This window comes from Scardinius erythrophthalmus (genome assembly GCF_964197995.2).
Source record: "Scardinius erythrophthalmus genome assembly, chromosome: 18".
Taxonomy (NCBI): Eukaryota; Metazoa; Chordata; class Actinopteri; order Cypriniformes; family Leuciscidae; genus Scardinius; species Scardinius erythrophthalmus.
The window spans coordinates 6,031,485-6,050,183 of NC_138238.1; the positions used below are offsets into that span (position 1 = coordinate 6,031,485).

At 36.7% G+C, this 18,699-nt stretch overlaps 1 protein-coding gene across 1 annotated transcript in view; it reads right to left on the bottom strand.

Moving 5' to 3' along the window:
• Positions 1–13,015, bottom strand: part of LOC308706690 (cadherin-18) — a 146,143-nt gene extending 133,128 nt beyond the window's left edge. Inside the window, exon 1 of the mRNA XM_081392479.1 lies at positions 12,841–13,015. The gene's annotated coding sequence lies outside the window, so the exon portion shown is untranslated. The remainder of the gene's footprint in view (positions 1–12,840) is intronic.
• Between the last annotated feature and the right edge of the window lie 5,684 nt (positions 13,016–18,699).

The window sequence follows — 18,699 nt, forward strand, 5'->3', positions numbered from 1 at the left end:
TGCTTAAGGATTGAGCAGTCACAATGATAAAGGTTCGGTGAGTAAAACTACTTCTATTGTCTCTGTGTGTTGTTAGCTCGGCGCGTTAGCACAGCTTTAGCTTCGCCCACACGGCCCGCCCCCAGCCGCTCGTTTTTTTCCGGAAAGACTCGGTACAGCCAATCTTTCAATTAAAAATATAATAAAACAAAAGACTTTTTGGAGATATGAAGGATGCAATATTACTCTATAGGTACTCAAGATTAACAGGAGATTGAGTGAAAATGAGCATTTCACCCCCCCCTTTAAAACCATATAAAGCAGATCAACTTTTTTCAATGTGTTTCTTGAGCACAAAATCAGCATATTAGAATGATTTCTGAACAATCATGAAGACTGGACAGTTACTCAAAAAAACAATGGTAATAATATTTTACATTAGAATAAATAAAATGCATCTGCCAATGCTATTTTTAATATTTTAATATTTTAAAACTGAGATAAAATAAAACAACTCCTCACCAGCCGTGTCAGTCACATTCTCAATAATTATGTAACTTGCACAGCAAAGTTTACTCTTACTTGCTGCTTTGGACCATCACAAGACTAGCCTAAAGGTAAACAGCAAACATTCCATACTGTGTTACATATTATTGCATCATTTTTATTATAAAATATCTTCAAAAACAACTTCACTTTTAACTCAAAGATTTTATAACAGATAGACACTATCCAAGCAAAAGTTAGCAACTTGTACTAGCAATTAAGAGTAGAGTGAAGTGGTGAACGCTTGTTTAAGGTGTCTCAGTAATATCAAATTAGAAATTTAATTAACCCGGTGTCTTTAATCCTGTCTCACATGACACTGTTATTCATCTCCAAGCAATATTTTTAGCTGTATGATATTCAGTACCAGAGCAGCATGCAAGGGTAAATCGTAATGCATGAACAAGGTGATGTCCCCGTACAGCGAGACCTTAGTCTAACTGAACTGTTCATAAATACTCCCTGTGTATGCATTCATGTGATTATTATGAGGAGACTAATGGAGTCTCGTGACTTTACATGATGCACAGGATCAATATTCACCGGGAGAGTAGTATTTATGTCTGTGGATGAAATCTGACACAGATATCAAAGGGTTGGAGACGCGGCCCTGTCGATGTAACCGAACACATCCACCCGGAGTCTGACATGATATCAACACGACGTGAGCCAGAGAGACAGATGCAAGAAACTTCTCTTGTCTAAGAATGGATAGTATTACAGTATGTCTGCAAGGCATACATATGGCTTGCTAAGAGAAAAGAGCAAAATATGAAACCTAACAGCCCAGAAATTGTCAATATCACCAACATAAATGCACTGAAATTAAACAGATTGATTTAAATGTATAGACCAAAATGTTTTAAGTAAATTAAGTGAAATCTACTTTGTATTAATATAATACATTTTAAACTGAAAATAATCTAATTGAAAACATCTCAGTTAGATACATTTCTTCTTGTTTATATTGGCCATATGCAGCTAAAAAAATGACACTTACTGTAAAACAAACACAAAACAAACAAACAAACAAAAGGTAATTATTAGAATAAAGCATATTAGAAGGATTTCTGAAGGATCATGTGACTGAAGACTGATGCTGAAAATTCAGCTTTGCATCACAGGAATAAATTACATTTTAAAATAAATTAAATTAGAAAACAGTTATTTTAAATTGTAATAATATCTCACAATATTACTGTTTTTACTGCATTCACTATAAAATAGCTAAAATGCAGCATTAGTGAACATAAGAGACTTCTTTCAAGAACATAAAAAAAATCTTGCAAACCCCAACATTTTTAACAGTAGTATAGGTCATTTTTGCGTAGAATGTGAATTCAAAAATGACAACAATACAGAGTAAATAAAGCTGGAACACACCAAAATTAATTATTCATGCCCTAGTGCATGCTGGGAGTATCCACACCTTGAGAAACAATAATCACATGAACACCAGCACGACAAAAAAATGTTGTCACTGCAGAAATTCACGCACTACATATCTGTGATTATAATAGAAATTACTGTTTATGTAGAGCAGGACGCTGGCAATGCCAAGGACACAGGCTTGATTCCCAGGAAATGAATGAAATGTGACGCTTTGCATAAAAGTTCCAACTTCCAAATGCAACATTTTTTTAAAAAACATCTAGTTTGGTCACATCACATTGCACTTCTCGCTACACTGTAAACATTTATACACACACACACACACACACACACACAGACAGACAGACAGACAGACAGACAGACAGACAGACAGACAGACAGACAGACAGACAGACAGACAGACAGACAGACAGATAGATAGATAGATAGATTTCCGAGTGTAAAAAGTCTGAGAACATTTTGTGCTTAAATTTAGTGCAAATCAGCTTAATATTTTCAGCTTATTCAAAACGAAAAAAGAATTTGTTTCCCTCATACATTTGCATAACCACAAAGTGGTTTTCAGTGTGCAAAAACGACAACCTCCAGCTACAGTAGCGTACAAACACATTTAACCTCGTCTGCTCCAGGCAGCCTGTGGATCCGTGGTTTTGCTCGCTTGTTGCACTTTCTTTAATACTTCAACCAGCCGGTTGCTCAGGGCATGCCTGCATTAGTTATGTTTTGTTTTGGTTTGGCCTGAAGATCAAGTAAACTCTACAAAATCCTCTTTTAAGAAACACACTAATTCTTATGTTGCTTCTTCCTCCGATGATACTGGAACAGGGCGGCAGATGCTTCAGGCAAAGTTTTATTGCATCCGTTAAGGGCTCAAATACTGACTGACCTCTATCTGTCAGGTTCACATACAGTCGCATTACAAAAAACAGCTAAAACCGGACCTCCTAAATAACTGAAATACTTGCATCATAACGGAAAATGATTTTTGGCTTCTTCACTGCCTAAAATTATCAAACGCAATCATTTATATAAGAAAGCTATTTTCAAAGCATGTGCCAAAGCACAGACCACTGAGGAAGAAGCAAAACCTCACTAACTTAGTTAAAAAAAAAAAAAACCTAGGCCTATATCTCTAAATCATCAGTTGCTGGACATTCAAAGGCATAGAATCTCTGCAGTCTGCCGGGCTGGTGTTCCATTTATCCGCCCCTTCCCCTGTGTGGATTACTCTTTAAAATTTAAACCAAGCATAAAACCAGCTCAGGGAGTACTTGCAAAATCCCTTGTCAGCCTCCATCCAATTACTCTGTACTGGTTCAATGGACATCAATGACAAATTCCTCTGTTCGGAAATAATTAAAACAGATAGGTTTGATGCCCTTGCGTTCTCTAAACTCTGCTCATTAAAGAAGTGCACAAAATCACTCTGCTATTACTTTGACTCTTTCTAATTGTTGTGCAATCTGTAGAATGCATATTAGAAGACTTTCATTTAAAATGTATTTCTGACTTTAAAGGGTTTTCACTGAGCGTCATTAACCTTCATCTGCGGAGACTAGAAATGCTTGCTTTTAAAAGGTAAATGTTCAATTTCTGACCCGGCTCTGAACTGCCCAGAAATAGCGAATCTACGTGGAGTTTATGATAGAAGTGGCATACTCATGCATTATTACCGGTGGTGGATCTGGATTTGATGCACAACATGCCCAAGGAAAAAAAAAAACAACAACACAAAAATGTATGTGAATATTTATAGGAATGTAAATTTAATTTAACAGTCATGTGGTGTGACAAATGGAAAAGACAAGTACTCCATTTAGTCTTTAAATTAACATGAGATCATAAAAAGATGCATGCCTAATTCTAAAATAATTTTTCAAATGCTAGGCTATAAGGCTATAGCATTTCCAAAAGAGAGTTATTTTTGGCTTAAATTGTTATCGACAGCATAAGCACCTCATCGTATCAAAAACAAACAGTATTTGTCCTGCCAACTAAACAATCATTTGTCATGACACAAATAAATGCATGCTCCCGGAACTTGTTTTGATGAAATAACGCTTGCCAAGAAAATAAATGTACATGAGCCAACTTATTATGAGTCTTTCCTACAGGATGGCAGCATTGGGGTTAACTCTTGCATTGTCCATAGTACAAGGCATTCACCACAACCAACTTTAAACAACTTAAAGATGCAATTCATAATATCAGTTTATTCTTAAATTCTACATTCTTAAAGAGGACCTATTATGCCCTTTTATGAAGTCTTGTTCTTATTTTCTTATTTAAGTCTTATTTTGTTCTTGGGGCCTACTGGAATAGCTTTTCATGCTTGAATGTTCAAAAATATATATATATTTTTTACGTATTTGACATTGTTGCAGCACCTCTCTTCCCAGTCTATCAGCAATGCTCTGTTTAATTCCCGTCTCTATGAAGCCCCTCCTTCCGAAAATCACAATTTGATCTGATTGGTCAGCTGAGCCAGTGCGTTGTGATTGGTCATCTGCTTCGAGGGTGTTTTGGAAATGTCATGGCGCTTTTTATTTTGCGTATGGCTTGGGCGGGAATTATTTAAATGAAGGATATTGTGACAGGTTCATATTCCTGGAAGAAAACTCAAGACAATGGAGGCGTTTCAGTAAGTTCAGAAACATTGCGCACTGATATAGAGAATAACTCTTTTAGAGTGACTTTGTGCTTTGCTAATTTGCAGACCTTTTTCATGCTCAAACAGCAACATTACACACTAAAGAAAGTTAAATATGTAATAGGCCCTCTTTAAATAAAATTACACTTAAAATTGTCTTGCGTGTGTTTAAAATTATCATTATCACTTGAGCAGTATCTTTTAAAATTACTTTTTTGACTGGTTTGATCTAACAGAACTTTTGAGTATCTTTTAAATATTTGATACTACTAACACTGTAAATGGTGAAAAAAAATCAGTTTAAATTTTTTTTGAAAAAGTGATGTTGAATTACATTAGTGCTTCCTCAATGCATTTTGACTATTTAAGTATCTATGCACACAATGTAAATAAACTACAACAGGTAAACATGTTAGCAGAAAAAAAAAATGCTACAGTAGCAATTTGTTCAGCTGAAATTTCGAGAGACGAACAATTTTACTGGTTTTGACTGGTTTAATTATGACTTAAGAACACGGCACCCCGAACAGCATAAATACTTAAATTTCCCTATTACCTAAATTTAAACACTGAAACTCTATTTTCGGTTTTGGTTTTCAGCAAAATGGTAATGCAAAAAAAAAAAAATCACCTTGTAAAATTCAAATCGAGTGATGAGTTTTGTTAGCTAGATAGATAGATTGGAAGATTCCTATCTACCTAAACAAGATGTTAATCTGTTACAAGATCCAGCAAATGTGAGATACTAAAAATGTCTAATTCAGCATGAACTTCCAAGCTGGTCCAAGATGGTCTTGATCTCACACTGCTTTAATCCATCAGCCTCCATCGCCCCTGCTGTTTTAGTGTATCAGGTAATGTCTGTGGGAAGCGAGTCACCTCCAGATACACCTGCGTGCTCTTGGCATCTTCACAGCGACAGCGGAGCTAATGCCAGCTGACGCAACCCCCTTGCTGTGACATGAAGTGTCTGTAGAGGTGCAGACAGCGATGTCTCAGAGGACTAGATTCACAGTCACAGTCAATGAGTGAAGACTGGACGCAAACACGCACATACACGCTCAGAAGAGCTGTCGAGCTGTTAGGGAGATTTACACGAGCACCCACACAAGCAATCCTCTATAAGTCCTATTGATATATATTATTATTAGCCTACTTACTATGGTATCAGCTAGTTCTAATAAATGATACCTCAAATGACATGGCTTGAGAAGAGAAGAGAACAGACTTAATCCTGTTGGAAAAAACACAGACTTACAGTATTGAAAGAGGGATCTGAGCCATATCTATGATCAACCATCCAGAACTCCGCGTTTATCACACTAACGTACATATTTTGTGACAGCAAATAAAAATGATTAATTATGAAGGCTATATTCAAATAAATTGATAATATAAAATTTTCTTCAAAACTATATCAAAATTTTTAATGCCTGTAGGATTCTAATTTAATGCTTTTTGATGCCATTTAAGGCTAGCCTGGAAATCCAGACCTAAATCTAAAAGATTAGGCTAATGGTCTGGCGTCAACTAATGAAAATCGCCCAGCTCGAGGGGCGGCACCAAGCGTGCATTTGAAAATCTCGCTGCACGCAATTGGATAACACTACGACCAATCACAACAATTAAACCCCAGCTACCAGCAGAGCTAACCTTATTAGACATTCTCTGATTATACTCTTACCGTATCCGGTCGGCGAAACAGCAAAAACGTCCTTCTTGCAAAGGAACGATTCGAGCGCCGTCTTCTGTTCCTGTTTTAGATAAAAAGCCAAGTCTAACACGATCATTGTAGTGGCCAAAGCCGTTTCAAACAACTGGTGTTCATCCATAGCCATCTTGCAATGTTTACTAATGACTTCGAAGTCACAGCGCTGTTGTCATCTGTTTAGCTCGCCTCTGGCCCGCCTATATCAGATAACCCGATGTGATTGGTGCAGCTCGGATCGAGGGACATATTTAATGAGCATCATTATTCGACACCAGAGTAACTCACAGAGCAAATTCAACTTGTGCTCTAGTGAGAACTCTGGATTACCAGGGTAATTTAAGGCCTTAGTTTTCGCAAAATCCATTTAATGACTTAATGCTTTTTAATACCCCGCGGAAACAAACATACAGACGTCGGTCGGTCTGTAATGGAACTGAAATTGCTAAATCCTTACGATTCGATACAACATACCATGCAAGACAGTTTCAAAGCAGACACTTCCCACATTTTCTGCAGAAAACACAGGCAAAAAAAAAAAAAAAAATCTAGTAATAGTTAAAATATTGAGTTCTTAATCAGAACATATTATGAAATAAACTAACAGAACATGTGGTCCATAAGAATTCATATCAAATGTTTACACAAGCTGAAAAAAAAGGTGTCCTGACCTCATTTTTAAAGCAGATCGACTCATCTGTCATAGAATCACAAGTCAGTAATTATTTGACAGCAGAACACTGAACATTTCTGAACTAATGTTACTATTCAGAGAAAAGAGGAATACTGAAGAGAGGGAGAGGATTGCCGTTTCATCATTTTTGACAAGTAAATTAAGCTTTTGTCATTTAACAAGGCTGTCAGTGGATGACAGCGAGCGATTGCTCGGTTAGTCAGTAGTACAGCTTATAATCTTAACCATCCTTGCTGCTTGAAAATGAGCCTGCCGGTCACGTTTCCTTCTGTTTGCCCACTCTCACAGACAACCTTGACTATCTTTTTCTGCACACAATCACTCACAATCGCACAGACAAGAATGGATGAACTCGGCTGAATGTGGTGTAATTCCTTTTGCTATCTTTGGTGATCTGAATATGTTTTTCAATGCTCCTGATCATAGGTTACAGACAGGGTTCAAAATGACACATCTCGTCAATTTACATGCTGCAACATTTCTTACCAAACTGCATTTTTTTTCTAATTAAAATAAACAACAGTGGGTTTAATTAGCCGTTTTGTTGTTGTTGTTGTTGTTTGTTTGTTGTCCCTTGGATATTTACAGAGAAAGTTACTGTGTCACTGTAAAACTATATTTTACAAAAACATCAAGTCACATTCTAACTAGCTGCAAAGCATTTTTGAGTTTATGCAACTTCAAGAGTACTGGTTCACTCAATCTATCACTGTATATTAATTCAAGGACATCAGGAAGACTTCTCTTTGTAAAAAAATATATTTCATTAAAGGGGACATATCATGCTAAATGCACTTTTTTAGCCCTTAAATGCATTTTGTTGTATATTTGGAGTGTTTAGAAGTACAGAAAAGATGAAATTATTCTCTTCAGGTGCTTCGTTGATATCTTTATATTCTGTTTTGGTCATATTTTTCAACCTGTTCCGATTTTTCTGTTATCTATGACGTTTTTTGAACTATCACGTCACAGTATTTGCAGGGGAACTGCCAAATAAGGACATTGACTTCCGGCCCAACACTTCGAGCAATCCGCCATTATTATTTCTCGCTGCAATTTTGTAGTCCAAGCTAAAGGATGCAGAAGTTACGAGAGGGTAAGTTAAAATGTTCGGTTGTTGGATGTAGTAACCCACACGCTTTATTACACCGTCTAATGTAGATGAACTACCGCGCTTGTGGCGCATGTTTGACTAAAAGAACGAGCAGAGAGAGAGAGACCCGGTCGCGCGCGCGCGCTCACTCTCTCTCTTCAGAAAGTGTAAACAAGACATCACCGTCTCCAAACTAGACGCTGTCTTGCTCTCTCTCCCTCGCACATACTATTCAAAATAAATCGACATGGTGGTAAAAGGTCGGAAGACCAAAGTTTCATGTGTAACAGTTAAATACAGTAACACACCATTGCGATACATCCATATGAAGACGTTGTTCTACAGGTTCGTCGTCTTCATTTTTATCTCGCTCCGGCTCCGACTCTGGCTCGAACATGTAAGGCTGGCTGGACAAGTCTTCCGTTGTTGACATTTTGTTAATAACGTGTGAATAAAAAGTTTATGTGCCGCTAGATAATCCTATCTTTGCTATCAGACTACAAAAATGGCCGAACGGGGTGGAGTTGAACCTCTGCAACCTGGAGAGGGGGCGGGGTATGAAGTGTCTAAATTTTATTTAAAGAGACCGCACCAAAACGAGTTGCTGTCAGACGCACGTCAGAAAAGGGGTAGAAAGGGGGATTGTGGAGCTATAATAATGAGGAATTCAGACCCAAGCATTGCAGTTCCGCTTTATATAGATTACAAATGTATGATTTATATGTAAAAAGGAACAATTTAAAAGCATGATATGTCTCCTTTAAGAAAGAACGTTCTAGCTAAAGCCACTTTCAGTACTTTATTTTCAAATCAATACCAGGAAATATCAAGGATAATACAACCAATACAACCAATTCCAATATATCTAATAAATGGAAAGTCTGAAAGGTTTCTTAAAATAAAGGGCCCTATCTTGCACCCAGCGCAATTGACTTTGTACACCGACGCATGTATCATTCCTATTTTGCACCCGCGCAAAGCGCGCTTTTTCCTCCACAGAAGCACGTCGCTAAACTAGGGAATGAACTTGCGCTCCCTGGGCGGTTCAGCGCAAAAAAGGAGGCGTGTTCCGGCGCAAACGTTCCTTCATGCTATTTTGCAGGTTTAGAAAACAATTGCGCCACTAACCAGGAAAAAATAGTTTAAAGTCAGTGGCGCATTGCGCATGTTATTCATATGCTATTTTAAGGGCGCATGCTTGGCCAAAATCAATGTAGCGTGTGCACAACGCGCATACACTTTGATTTTCTCATCTACACAGAAGCAGCAGTTTTCATTTTTGCAAATCATACATTATTACGATAGATAGAATAGATAGTTGCTCTCCTTGGCTGTGAACCGCTCCTGGCGCGCGCCTGGCAAATCCGCCGTTATAATAGGAATCCGCTTTAGAAAAAGCGCGTCTGCTCTTAAAGGGAATGTGAGATGACGCTCTGATTGGTTTATTTCACGTTACGCCCAAACCACACCTATGAATAATGAAGCTGCTTCAGACCAACCCATTTTAGATTTGCGCCTGGCCCAAGAGTCATTTATCCCGCCGGGAAAATAGCAACAGCGCCAAGACCCGCCCACAAAGTTACTTGCGCTTTGCGCTTTGACACTTGCGTTTCAGATCGTTAAAATAGGGCCCATAATGTTTCACATTAAAAATCCATATTAGCCTAAAAAAAAAAACACAAATTATCAGACTCATTTTATTCTTTTCAATGCATTAACTACTTCTAAAGTTAAAACTCTACAAAACCTTATACAGCCTAGGCCTATTTTATAAAATCTATTTAACATTGATATTTACAGAAGTTTACAGAGCTTCTGTCCTCTGTCATTATATTTAGCAAACACTGCTTTTTAATGTTTGACGACTACTTGCTTATCTAGTTATAGTTTGTATGTGTAGCCTACTACTGTTCACAAATTTGGTGTCAGTAAGATTGTTATATATATATATATATATATATATATATATATATATATATAAGAATTATTATTTCAAGAAATAAAGTAATGCTTTTATTCAAGCAATAAAGACATTTATAATGTTAAAAATATTTCTATTTTAAAAAAATGCTGTTCTTTTGATTCATAAAAAAAATGTATTACTTTGCCATCACCGGAATAAATTATATTTTAAAATATATTAGGCTAAAGCATGAAATTGTTATTTTACATTGTAATAATATTTCACAATATTACAGTTTTTGCTCAATTTTTTTTGCAAATAAATGCAGCCTTGATGAGAATAAAGGCTTAAAAAAAAAACATGAAATGCAAATTTTCATTTTGATGTTGGCATTATGCTCTATTTAAAGATGGAACAAACAAATTAACAAGCAACCTTATCCAAATACCCAATATGTAATTTGTAATGACTTTTAGTTGCAAAAGAGAAGCAATATCAGAGTACAACTTCAAGTCAACATGCTGTTTGCAACTGCTGAATGCAGCAAAAATGTTAGAAAATGACGTGATTTTACTTTAAAGGGAGAAAATAATGGTGGCATTTTCATGCATGGAAGAATTTATTTATTTTTTTCAGTAGTGACCATCGTGCTCACACAGTTGCGATCAAAAAAGTCAGACATGAGGTGCGTGGAAGCCTCAGAAAGCTGTTCGGCCACGATCAATTTTATAATGTTCATTGACATACTTAAATTGTAATACTTAAAGTTAAAGCTGCAGTTAACAAACAGAACTGCATGCGTCTTGCAGAAGAACATTGTAGCCGGAGCCACTTCTCTGTGTTTGTCTACGGCGAGTCGCACAGGTACTGGGCCCGAACCAGTCTAAAATAGTTCAAATATAATAGGTGTACCATAGTGATTCAGGATAAGACAAAAACACAGTTCGGAAAATGGTTTCATGGTGTCCTTGCTTATTATACAAATATAGTAAATTATGAACACAAAAAAAAAGTTACGGACAGCAGCTATAAAGGAGAACTCCGGTCAATTTTAACATTGAGCTCATTTTTTTGTATATTTGGAGTGCTGTCAATACAGAGAACAACGACAAAAATCGGTGTTGCCTACACCGAGTTATTCTATTTTTAAAATTTGCACCCTGTTGACTTCAATGGGGCAAGTTTTAAACCTGCTTTCAGCCTCTTAACATCCTTGATGTGTCATTACAAGTGCACAGAAAATGTGAGTGATTCCTTCAGAGTGAACACGAGTGAATCTGACTGCAGTAGATGTGAAAGATATGTATAAAAATGATGTTATTTAAGCCAGCGCAAATACCTGTGTTTACATCCTGTTTTCGGTGGAAGTCCAAAGTAGTCGATTGCCGAGTTCACGCGCATAGGTTTAGTTACCTATGATCATGCGCGAACTCGGCAATCGACTACTTTGGGGGGGGGGTTATTAAAAATGTTCTTCACTCTTAGAAAATTGTTCTTTTAAGAACTGTTCAATGAAAGGTTCTTTATGGAACCTAAAATGGTTCTTCTATGACATCTACAGTATGTGAAACCCCTCTTTTCGAACCTTTATTGACAGCTTTCAACCCAAGCCTCATGCAAAATGTCATTTATAATGAGCAAAATTAACAATAGGGGTCACCGTGTCTATACGCTGCACTCGCATGCTGCGGAAGACAATGCAATGTTTACAATGCAAGTCTAATTATTCCCATGTTTGACTTCAGTCCCAGAAATAAACAGGTTTGCAACCAGCGTGCACTTCCACTGGAAGAGCAAAGGATCCGATTTTCTACTGATGCAGAGAAAATAAGCGTTCCACAGTACTGTTTATCTCCTACCGATGTACACACACTTTCTTACAGAGTGTCTTTGGTCTATTCAATGTGCTGCGGTAATCCAGGGCTAGGAAACGCTCTCCCACAGTGAAGTGAGGCGGATCACAAATGTTCTCTGCCTGTGGATCCGCATGTGGGCCCGATTCTCTCACACACACCTCTTTATCCCTGTCTCTTCCTTCTTTATTTATCGGGTTTTTTTTTTTTTCTGCCTCCCTCTTTTGGTATTGTGCGAGCAGACGGGAATTGTGGCATTAAATGTTCTTCCATTTTGGACCACTGAATCTGTGCCGTGACCCAATTCATAATGTGTTTTCAGATCCTGCTATTATTCTTGAATGTAAAATGTGCCGTTTTATGTTAAAATACTTCAAATCCCAATATGCAGAAACTGCTCTAAGTAATTCAAATGCTCTATTTGAGTAACCTGTGCTGTCTGAAAAAGCTCAGCTTCTTCACTGGGCATCTTAAAATATGAGTATTTTAACATACTTTATTGCATTATCATTTACAAATGTTTAAAGATTTGGCAATAATTTGAAGCCAGTAAATATAGTGCATATTAATTTATTTGATTTGCAATGCCTTACAATTAAACTTTGTTTTCATGAATACTTTTCATGAATAATTAAGGATAGATTAGGGTCCAATCCTCAATATTAACTAACTATTAACTGCGACTTTTACCTCAATAAACTCCTAATTACTGCTTAACATGTATAAGTTAGTAAAGTAGTTGTTAAGTTTAGTACTGTGTAGGATTAAGGGATGTAGAATATGGTCATGCTTTTGATTTGAAACAAAGTGTCAGTTCTTTTTTTTTTCAAATTCTATTTTATCACAATTCAAACAATAAATTATGTTTTGGCGCTCTTTCATGTGGCGCGAGAGATCAGAGTTCAAGTGAAGCGCGAGTGAATGCGATCAATTCCATCGCATTCACTAAGTTACAGATAGAAATATACATGAATGAACATAAAAAAAAAATAAAAAAAGTTGATATTTACAGTTCAACTTACCGAAATCCGTATTATGACTCTAACCGCTCAATCAGTGTTTTAAAGGCAGAAAGATGTCAAAAAAACTGCTTGTAAACAATGAGGTAACCCAGAAAAGCCATTCCTTGACCATTAACTTTTTAGTCAGCAAGAGCGCACTCGGCACCATGTGGACAGGGATGAGAATTACAGCTACAAGTTACAATTGGCTACATCACTTTCGTCAAAAAAAAAAAAAAAAAATTCCGTTACGATAAAACATGGCTATGATCGCTTCACCCAGCGGTTCTATCACTACACAACCACTAGCAACGTAACTAGCAACCACTCTTAGCAACGTAAACATTATGTTCTCATTGTGAGAGATCGAATGAGCGAGTGTTCCTGCATTTACAGTAGATATAGCATTTTCCTTCAGGTCAGTCCTACATTCGGAATAAAAAAATCCGTTTGAATGTTCACTGCTATCTTGTCCAACAGTTAAGGGCGTTTCCCATGCCCTGACATGCTTCATCATTTGTCAGTTGCGTTTTGCTTTTCCGTGTTCACAACTAGTCCTTTCAATATAAAAGTCTTCTCTACTGACTGACTGACTGACTCATAAACACAGTCAGTTTTTGGCGCCATCTAAAGGCGAAATAATGTAACTTCTGTAGCTGTTCACGGTCAGGGACTATTTCTTCCAGCGGAAGGAAGGATTTTAGTGATTTTACTTCATGAAAATTGCGTTGATACATATATATATATATATATATATATATATATATATTGGCTTTAATATTTGTATTGTGTGGTAACCGTTTTTATAAAAGCAATAAGGTACTCGAGGCTAGAGCTGTATCGTGAAAGTCACGGCTGCGCCACTAACAACCTTACTTAAGCCGTGACTTATTAAAAGCCTCGAGGCTACCTTATTTCTTACATATAGCATATATATATATATATATATATGTCTGTGTACATATATATATATATATATATATAAAAAAATCATAAGAATATATTACTATAAGCAGAATTTAATATGAACCTAGACTACCAAATGCTAATGTTAACTAATTGAACCTCATTGTAAATTGCTGCATACATTTATAAGAATCATTCATACAGGCTTCAAGCGCTCCAGAATGATTTCCTCATGTTAGACAATGTTCTGGCATTACATTCCTTCAAATAAACAAGTCCAGCGAGGGACTCACTGCTCTAATCTACCATACCTTGGTAAATCCTCTTCCCTAGTGTAAGCCTGTTATATTTGGCGTTCACTGGTGTACAGTATCCCTGGGTTTTCTGAGTGTAGGTGTGTGAGTGTTTCTGCATGAGGGATTCACAGAGAGCCAGAGAAACGCTTCTGTAATCCACAGGTCAAACATGGAACTAGGTAAATGTGAATGTGCTCTAAATACGGCTGGCTTACAACAGCGCCTGGCCATGTTGAGTGTGTGGGCTCCAGTTGTAGACACAGATAATCTTCTTTCAGGTTGAATGACATAGCCAGGTCAAGTGGAGAGAGGCCAAGAGCAGCATAATACAGCATGAAGGGTCAGTAGGCATCATGAGGATGCTCACGCATGATTTGGACTGCTAAATATGAATCTGTTTATGCTATATGCTAGTAAGTTGCAGCATAAAAAATCCCATACTGTGTAGTATGCATATTTGGTTTTGAAATTAATTTGTGACTAAAAAGGTATGTTCTATAGTAGCCTATGAATGTGTGAAGCATGAATTAAATTCATGTGGTCATAATCATGTGACATACAGCATCAGTTGTTTATTATGCACTGCACATCAAGTAACTATGGAAGCTTGTTTCCGCCACAGAATAAAACATTTTAAAAGATAATTGCGACTTTTTATCTCACAATTGCGAGTTTACATCTCGCAATTCTGACTTTATTTCTCAGAATTGCGAGATATAAAGTCAGAATTGCATGAAATAAAATCGCAATTGCGTGTTATAAAGTCAGAATTGCGAGATATAAAGTTAGAATTGCGTGAAATAAGTTGCAATTGCGTCTTATAAAGTCAGAATTCTGACTTTTTTTCTCGCAATTGCAACTTTATATCTCGCAATTCTGACTTTATAACACATAGGCTAATTGCGAGTTTATATATCGCAATTCTGACATCTTTTCTCACAATTGTGAGATATAAAGTCCAATTCTAAGGGAAAAAAAGACAGACTTTTTTTTTATACCTCAGAATAGTTTATATCTCACAATTCTGATTTTATAACACGCAATTGCGACTTTATATCATGCAATTCTGACTTTATATCTCCCAATTGCGTATTATAAAGTCAGAATTGTGAGATATAGACATGCAATTCTAAGAAAAAAAGTCAGAAATTCAAGTATATTTCTCGCAATTGCGAGTATATATTTCAGAATTCTGACTTTATAACACGCAATTGTGACTTAATAACACACAATTGCGACTTTATATCACTCAATTCTGACTTTATAACCTGCAATTGTGACTTTATATCACGTAATTCTGAGATAAAAAGTCAGAATTGTGAGATGTATACTCGCAATTGTGAGAAAAAAGTCGCAATTACCTTTTTTATTTTTCACTCTGTGGCGGAAACAAGCTTTCATAAGTAACAACCCAAAACAATACAAAAATGTGAATAAAATTAAATATTCAAATTTATGAGTCCATGTAAATGTGTTTGTCAATCTCAATCTCATGTGTGTGTGTGTGTGTGTGTGTGTGTGTGTGTGTGTGTGTAAGAATGTAGTCACAGACTATAGTAATGTGTCATACACTAAACGTCGTTGGTTTTCAGATACACATGACTTTATACCATATCTAAACCAAAAGGACACAACTGTGAGATGATCCCTGCTGTATCAGAGCACAGTCTTATTTCACACATCATAAAACTTCATTATTTAAGTACGTCCTTGCAATAGCGCGAGTCTGTGAGCTCCAGGGTTTTCCATTGACAGTCTCACCTGTTCACTCTTAAGGAATATGAAATATTGAATAAATCTTTAGTATTGCCATAACTCGTAAGACAGCAGGGGGTTGTTTTTCAAAGCAACTAGATGCTGAAAACACTTTGATCTGCTAAGATAGGAGTGTTTGAAAGAAGCTAAACTAGAACAGCTTTGTAGTCTGTGCCTATACTGTTCTACTTCAACTGGAAAGATCCACGGATTCCACACATCCAAGACGCATTTGAAGGTCATTCACATAATATTAAATTAGTTTGGCATTTTGCAACAGCGCATCACCCACAATTAGTGACACCATGCATTCGGACAAACACTCAGTTTTAAGGTAAAAGTTGACTCACCCTCGTTCCAACTACATGATTTTCTATCCTCTGTGGAAAACAAAAGAAGATATGTTGCGAATGTCTTGAATGTCAATGTGGTCCACTGTCGTTTCAGGCCTCACCAAAATCAGTTCTGTGGTAGATTTTTAACAGGCTAGATAAAATAGTGAACTGTATATTAAACTAACCATGTTTCTAACATATAACGTTACTTCTCTTTTTAGGCCTAACATGATAACACTTTGAAACACAATGTACTAAAACGTTCTGTCCTGTGTTTTTGGATGTTGTATTTTTGCCATACCCCTTTGACTTTGGTTGTGTGAGTGTATAAATAACACCTTGGGGAATTGAAACTAGACAGATGACTAAATTTGAACCTTGTGATTAACAATGAAGTAATCATTAATACAAGGTTTGCTTTACCTGGTAACAGAAGGGTTTGTCTATAAAAACCAATCAAATTGTGGGGAAATTATGTAATGCTGTATGACATTTTTGCCATACCTCCTTATTCTATAAAAACTGTTGTATTCTTTCAGTTGGTGGGATTCTCAGTGGAATTTGTCTGAGATCCTCCGGCCTTGCTTCTTCTTGGGGGAGATTCTCTGAGAACTGCTTGGGAAGATCTCCTGGCCGTGATTAAAGCATTTGAAGGACATTTGCTAAGGTCTGTTTGTCAATTATTCCTGCGCAGGAAGTAAGCAAGTTACGGGAACAGGTATTAGTACCCAGCCGACGTCGATGTGTAGACGCGCTAGAGTATAAATATTATAGGCCCAGGTAGGCTTAGGTCAGATGAGATAGCACTTAGTTAGGTTTAGGGAAAAATCTATGACAGTTCTTTCTTCAAAATATGCAGGTTTGAAATAACACGAGGGTCAGTAAATTATGACAATTTTCTAATTTCAATGATCAAATGAACCCTTTAAATATTTTCTGCATTTCTTATATTTAAGAAATATGAGGAAATATTTTTCAAACCTAATAAATCCTCTTTGAAATAACTGTCTGTTTTTGATTACATTGGTATACCATCACAAAGCATTTTAATGAAATTGCTACTTCATGTACTGGAGTCTTTTCAGAACTGACCTTTTCTCTCTCAAAACTTACTTCATATTAGCTCTGCGTTCAATAACACTCACACTGAGAACAGTGTTGTTATTGTTAACTAAAACTACATATATAAAAAAAGTGAAATAAAGCTTAAATAAAATAAAAATTAGATGCAAAACTTATAATTAACTGAAAAAAAAGGTGCAATAATATTATTAAAACTGAAATAAATTAAAGCTAAAATAGCATTTTTATCAAGTTTTGCAATGTAGTGTTGTCAAAAATATAGATTTTCGATACTGAAATATCTGAAATGCTTCCAATACTCATTTCCATATAATAGATACACGATACCAAGTGCGCTTTCTCTCTCATCTCTCCGACAGCGAGTTACACATAAACCTGCCTCACTCATTCCTCACTCACTCACTCGTTTCATTTGCTCTGGATGAATATTGTTGATGTTTCAGGGCTTGAATTTTGGCGTGGAATTGCGCATAATTTTACTCATTCCCGCAGATTTTGTAAAGCCGCCTCTCAGTACTAAATTGAGTTCTTTTTTGCTGCTTATTGTGTGTAAACAGTTAAATACACACACAATAATGTCAAAATGAGTATTCATGTAAACACAGTCAGGTTTTAAGTGAACGTTTAACAGTTGAGAAAGAAAACGCATGTGTAACAGTATAATGGATCCGAATAAACCTGCTGCCAAATTATGAGATAATATTACAAATATCTATATGCCAATATTTCCCACGGTAGCGATGTCAAAATTGTGGCCAATGAAAATCAATAATAAAAAATTATTTTATTAATTTTTAAAGCCCCTCCCACAATGGTTGATTGACAGCAGCGTTTCAACACAGACCCACCCTCGCGCCCTCATGAGCGAGCTGTCAATCATAGCCCGCGCCGACCGGCGCGTTCATTGCTGATAGCTGGAGTGCTGAGCAGAATGACGTCTGTAAGCGATTGTGGTGTTCTTGGGTGTAATAACGAACACAGCATTCATATTGATGTTCCTAAATCCGAACCGCTGAAGACGCAGTGGCTGAGTTTGTTTTCGAAGGGAATATTCCCCGCGATCAACGTCCATGCTTTCATGTTTGCGCGAATCATTTCACAATTCACACACCAGACTGCTTTACAAACGAGGCGGGTCAGTATAAAGCTGGATTTGCTAAGAAGCTGCTCCTGAAAAAAGGATCGGTACCAACTATTCGTGTTCCTGCTGCACCTCCAGAAGAACTGAAGTGAGTGTAACGTTTTATTAACCTTTATATTAATCTTTATATTAATCTTTGCAATTGCACGCTTGCTTGCTGCACGCTTCACGATGAATGCGGCTATTTTTACACTCAGGGTACATTACAGCATGTTTTCTATGTATGGCATTCTCAATATAATTCATAATCCCATGTTTATAATAAACAACACATTATGGTTATTGTGTTAAATTGTGTTACAAACGGTGTACACTCAGAACAGAGGGGCGGGGTGAGCAAAGCTCATTATCATTTAAAGACACA